The sequence below is a fragment of the Mastomys coucha genome, unplaced genomic scaffold (assembly GCF_008632895.1).
Source record: "Mastomys coucha isolate ucsf_1 unplaced genomic scaffold, UCSF_Mcou_1 pScaffold4, whole genome shotgun sequence".
Classification (NCBI taxonomy): domain Eukaryota; kingdom Metazoa; phylum Chordata; class Mammalia; order Rodentia; family Muridae; genus Mastomys; species Mastomys coucha.
In genome coordinates, this window is record NW_022196910.1 from 45,385,111 (window position 1) to 45,391,101 (window position 5,991).

The 5,991-nt window shown below is 49.1% G+C and overlaps 1 pseudogene; it reads right to left on the reverse strand.

The window, feature by feature from the left end:
• Positions 1 to 4,072: 4,072 nt before the first annotated feature.
• Positions 4,073 to 5,890, reverse strand: LOC116075933 (annotated as a pseudogene).
• Positions 5,891 to 5,991: the final 101 nt, after the last annotated feature.

Sequence of the window (5,991 nt, forward strand, 5' to 3'; positions counted from 1 at the left end):
GAGCAGAGAGGAGAGAGAGAGCAAGAAGGTAAGAGTTGGAGAGGAAGGGTAAGGGTGAGAGAGGAGTAGGAGCATAAGAGAGTGAGGAGGGGGCAAACTACCCCTTTTATTGTATGGGACGTGGCATGCCTGGCTTGTGGTCAGATGACTTTGTGTAAGGTCCAGCTAGAATGCTGGGAGTTTGGGGCAGTGTCTGCCTGATAGAACACACATCTCCTGCAGGAGCAGCTGTGAGGGGTCTGGGCTGAAATCTGAGCCATTGGTCTCAGGAGCATCACTGAATGCCTACTGTCCCTTCTGAGCAGATGCTCAGTGGGTCTCCAGGGTTCCGATGGCTCTGCTCTACTGGACTCCGGCTGTCAGAACTGCTCACTGCCCCACAAGGTGATAGGGCATGGTAGTAATATACTGAGATCTTGAGGAAAAGATATAGTCATTTTCTCAAGAAATTCTTAGGGGATAAAACATTTATGGGAACAAGAGGACTGGCGGTTAAAAGGAAGCCAGCACCCAGTCAGCCTGGATGCCAGTTGCAGAGAAAGCCAGAGCAGGAACTGTGGTGTCAAAGATGGACAACTTTTCAAATTATACATTTTTTCCCCAGATCCGGTGAAATCATAAGAATGTCAGGCGAGCTCCCGTTTCTGAACTAGCGGAGGACTTGCTGCTGGTGTAGATTGATGACTCAGAGAAGAGAGGGGGGCAGGTGACTGGTATGGGAGAAGACAGCCACGCCCACCTCCCAGTTCACAGGGCTGTCCCTTCCATCAAAAGGTGAATTTCTTATGAGGACTAAAGATAAGTGTATAGTGGTCTCCCGCTCACCATGAGCTTTCATTTTAATTGGAAAAGACAACAGAAAATCAGGTGTGGGTGTGTGAAGGGAAGATAAAGAGGGAGAATGGCCAGCACTTGGGAGTAGAGAGAGGAGGATCTCTGTCAGTTCCAGGCCAGCCTGGTCTACAGAGTGAGTTCCAGGATGGTTAAGGCTACACAATGAAAACTTTTCTTGAAACACAAAAACAACAACAATGGAGAATATGGAACATTCTAGAATAATGTTTTGACACAAAGTTGGCGTATCTGTTATTTGGCCCTCCCACTCTAATGTGATGCAGGCAGAGATGGTCTACGGTTTATAAAGGGAGCACATCTGGTCATTCTCTCCTTTTAAAAGTTTGCTTCATAATCAGGACTCATCAGTCAGAACTTCTTTGTTGTGTACTTTATTTGCAGAGAAATTGCAGACTCAAAGAGAAGCTTTGTCCTTCATGGAAGATGTCTTTGCTCGATTCTGTGAATTTGTGTATAATTCACAGAATATATAATTGGACAAAGAATGACTAAAATATACCCACATTTGAGATATCCTAGGCTATCCTAGCCCTTTTCTATCATGTTGTATTCTTTAGGACATATCCAAGTGGCTTCAAGAGGCATGTCTCCACTGGCAGCCTCTCCTTGGACAGCAAGCCCCATGCTGTGTGGACCCAGCTTCCCAAATGCTGTTTTTAGGTAGATTTTGAACTTGAATGTTCTCCCCTCTTGTGGTGGATACTTACATACTGGGTTCAGTTTCTGCATAAGACTTTGAAAGTCTTCCACGAAGTCAAGTTCCCTATGAATGTATGAAGGACAGAGTTGCTCTTGGAGCCTGCAGTTCCTCTATGTATAAAGTACAAGAAGTTGTATAAGGTGAACCATGAATTAGGTATTTGTTTCTAATGTCACTGCAACATTGTTACTTTTTTTCCTTTTTTTATTAGATATTTTCTTAATTTACATTTCAAATGATATCTCCTTTCCTGGTTCTCCCCCCAACCCCCTGCTCATCAATGCTCCCTCTCCTGCTTCCTGGTCCTAGCATTCCCCTACACTGGGGCATAGAACCTTCACAGGACCAAGGGACTCTCCTCCCATTGATGACCGACTAGGCCATCCTCTGCTATACACATGCTGCTGGAGCCATAAGTCCCACCATGTGTATTCTTTGGTTGGTGGTTTAGTCCCTGGGAACTCTGAGGGTACTAGTTAGTTCATATTGTTGTTCATCCTAAGGGGCTGCAAGCCCTTCAGCTCCTTGGGTCCTTTCTCTAGCTCCTTCATTGGGGACTCTGTACTCAGTCCAATAGACATCTGTGAGACTCTACTTCTGTATTAGTTGGGTACTGTCAGAGCCTCTCAGGAGACAGCTATATCAGGCTCCTGTCAGCTAGCACTTGCTGGTATCCACAATAGAGTCTGGGTTTGGTGTTTGAATACGGGAAGGATTCCCAGGTGGAGCAGTCTCTGGATTGTCCTTCCTTCAGTAGAAGGAACAAAGTATCCACACTTTGGTCTTCCTTCTTCTTGAGTTTCTTGTGGTTTGTGGATTGTATTTTGGGTATTCCGAGCTCCTGGGCTACATCCACTTATCAGAGAGTGTATACCATGTGTGTTCTTTTGTGATTGGGTTACCTCACTATGAATGGTTGTTACTTAATGACTGTCTGGAAAAAAAGTAGAGCACAGATAGAAAAGCATCAGGTACATGGAAAAGTAACAGTGGAAGTGGTGTTCTAGTTTCCCAGAAATAGCTTTTGTTGCTTTCTTTTCTTAAACAGTTGTGTATCTGTAATGCAGTGTTCCCATAACCAAAAAAAGATTAGATTGCATCAGGATTATTATCCCCTGCTCACACTACGTGGCAGAGCTTGATACTGGACCTGGCTACCTTGACAGAGCATGTCAACAGCTCTGGACTCTGTGTCTCTTGAATGGGGATTTTGGTGACAAACGATTGTGCTGGTAATGAGCGTGGCAATGGCAAGAGACACCATGGCACAGACAGGGCTGTATCCCAGCATGTGGTTCAACTGCATCTCCTGGTTCTTAGGTCCTGTCATTCCTACTGCCCCCAAAACTGGTCCCTGTGTTAGGTGAGAGGATAACCTACTGCCCTAGCCCTCAAATCTGCCTCTCTAGTAGAATGTCATCAAAATGGCTGATAGTTTATACAAAAGAGAGTCACTGGCTTTTTTCTTTTCTTTTTCTTTTTCTTTTTCTAAGTGATTTTATTGTTCCAAGTGAGTTTGGGGACAGCAGTGCGGTGCAGCCGGAGAGGCACTGGGGGTGGGTGGGGTAGGGGAACTGGCTGAAAAGGCTGACTAGATCACTCCCCAACCTCATTTGGGGGGGGTCTCACTTCTAAAACTGCCTTCTAGCCTAGCTGTTGCAGGAATATCTAGAGATAGTCCCTGCGCCAGGTGATCTCACTTGCTCCATCTCTCAGCCTGCCAACTTAACAGCCCTGCTAGGCCACATGGCTCCCACCAGGCCATCTCTTGGAAGGCTCCCCCCCACCCAGTTCCTCTCACTTTCGTGCAATGCCCTATGCACCCCTGGTTAGCCATCTCAACACCTAATTACCTGGTAGAATCAAGACTCTTAATGCTTAATTAGCCAATCAGATTTATGTATCAATAATAATACAATTTACAAGATGCCAATACAGTAATTTCAGAGCCAAATGATAATGATAAAGCTTTAACACACTTATTCTAACCATTTGATAACACCAAGTCAGTCTCCATTCTGGTTCTCTCTCTCCTCCTCAGATCTCTCTCTCTCTGTCTTCTCAACTCTCAGCCTCCCTTCTCCTGTCCAATCACAAGCCTCCCACTGCCCTAATGTGATTGGATAGGGAAAATCCTGCAACACCCAGCCTTGCTGGGGAAGAGCTGCCAGCAGGTGCAGAGTGCAGATGGCTGCAGGCAGTGCATGGAATGGGCCCAGCTTCCCGACCCTCTAGCTCATGCAAGACAAGTGAGGGCTTGGCCCCACGGAATGGGAGGTAAGGCAGGGCAATGTGACCAATCTTGTGTGTGTGCAGCCTGGTGACTTGGGGGCCAGAGGTAGAGAAAGGCTGGGGGGCACCCTGCATGAGGGGAAAGGCAGGTCCAGGGCCGGGGTCTGGGGGCATGGGTATGGGCACCACTGCCCTGGCTGAGGGCTCCATGCCTAGGCCACCCCCTGCTGAGGAATCTGGTGAGGGTATAGTCTCTAGAGGTGGGGATGCAGATGGTGGGGCCCACTAGGCTCTAGTCAGGGACCTCAAGGGGTGGGCAGGCAGCGAGCTTTCATTCTGCTGGCAGGTCTCCCAGAAGTCCTCCTCTACTTGTTCCAGTTGTGGGCCCAGTGGCAGGTGACCAGCCAAGTACATGCTAAGTGTTTCTAGCCATTGTTCCAGCTTTACAAAAGAGGGCCTCTCCTCAAGATCCAGGTCACAGCACAGTGATGGGGAAGAAACTTGGGGGACAGTTTGGTAGACAGTAGCGGTCCAGGAAACCCCGTACATTGAGGCCTTAGTTGATAGTGCGGGGCAGATAGTCAGGGTCTGCATTCACACGCCCAATCATCGTTCATCATCTCTGGTGCCATCCAGTAGAGGTTGCCCACCACTGTGGACGGCTGCTTTCATCCGGCTTCTTAAGGCTGTGCAAGTCTTCAGACTGTCTCTTCTCATCGATCATAAGTCGAGACAGCCCAAAGTCGGCCACCACCATGTTCCTGTTCTCACGGGAGTTGAGGTCTCTGTGGATGATGTTCATCGAATGGAGGTAGGCCATCCCTGATGCAATGTCCTTGGCAAAGTTGATCCTCTGGCTCCGTGGGTACTGGCTGTCCACGCTGTCAATGATGCCCCGCAGGGTGCCGCCCTAACGTAGTCTGTGATGAAGTTCAGCACCCAGATGAACGTGAACACGTAAGGGTGTTCCAGGCACTGCATAACCTTTACCTCCTTGAGGAATGTCGTCTGAGTCTCCTCATCAAACCGGATAAGTTCCTTCATCACCATCACCTCGCCTGTTTCTCGGTGTGTCACCTTGGTGGCCTGGCAGAAAGAGCCCTCGCCCAACACCTTCCCATGGATGAGGTTAGACGGCTGGAAGATGTGGTGTGGTGTGGTCGGCAGACCACTTGGAGGGATTTGGAGCAACCCAGGTCCTTGCGCTGGGTAGCTGGAGGGGCTAGTGACCTGGCACCCAGGAATGTGTTTCTGCCGGGCAGAGCTGCCTGCCTGTGCGCTGGGAGTGTTCACCAGAGAATTCAGGAGGCTGGGATCAGACACTGGCCCATGGCCCAGTGAGTCATGGCGGGTCGTGCTCTAGGGTCAGCAGGAGCAGGCGGCTGGTCTCCTGGATCAGTAAATCGATCTCGTCCAGCGGCACATTCCAGATGGGCGTGCCTTTGATTTCCAAGATCTAGTCTCCGAAGATCTGGTCTCCGACGTGGATGGAATTCTTCACATTTGGGCTCATGCAGCCTGGGTCCACTCCTAGGACTCAGATGGTGTGCAAATGCTCCTGCCACATCCTGGTGGGCTGTGAGCTGGGGGAGGGGGTCGATGGAGACAGACAGGCCTCGTTTGCCATGGGCAGAGTCTGGGATAGACACTAGGGTGACTGTGTGGGGCAGGTGGAAGCCGGGCTAGTCTGGTAGAATCTGTTCGATGACTGGAGTTACCACAGTCTGGTAGTAGCACTGCCCACAGTACAGCTTGGAGTGCCCCACCAGTGTGAAGATGTCCCCATCACCAATGAAGTTTCCACAGGTGAGCACTCAGGTTTTCACAGATGAAGCACTTGGGGTGGTACTTCAGCTCCCCAGCCACCAGGACCAGCCCTATGGTGATGTATGCGGAACACCCGTGGTGACTCAGTAAGTCGTCCTCACAGAAGAGCTGCCCATCCTTCTAGTAGTACTGGTGGGAAAGGGAGGCGTTGAGCTCACAGCACCTGAAGCAGTCCACATGCCAGTCAGCATTCAGGGTCTGGAGGTACTGGCTGTCACAGATCCTCTTGCCACAGCACGCATACACAGGCAACTTGCTTCCTGCAAGGGAAGCCATTCTTTTTTTTGTTTGTTTTTTTTTGTTTGTTTATGTTTTTGTTTATTTTTTGTTTTTTTTATTAGATATTTTCTTTATTTACATGTCATATGATTTCTCCT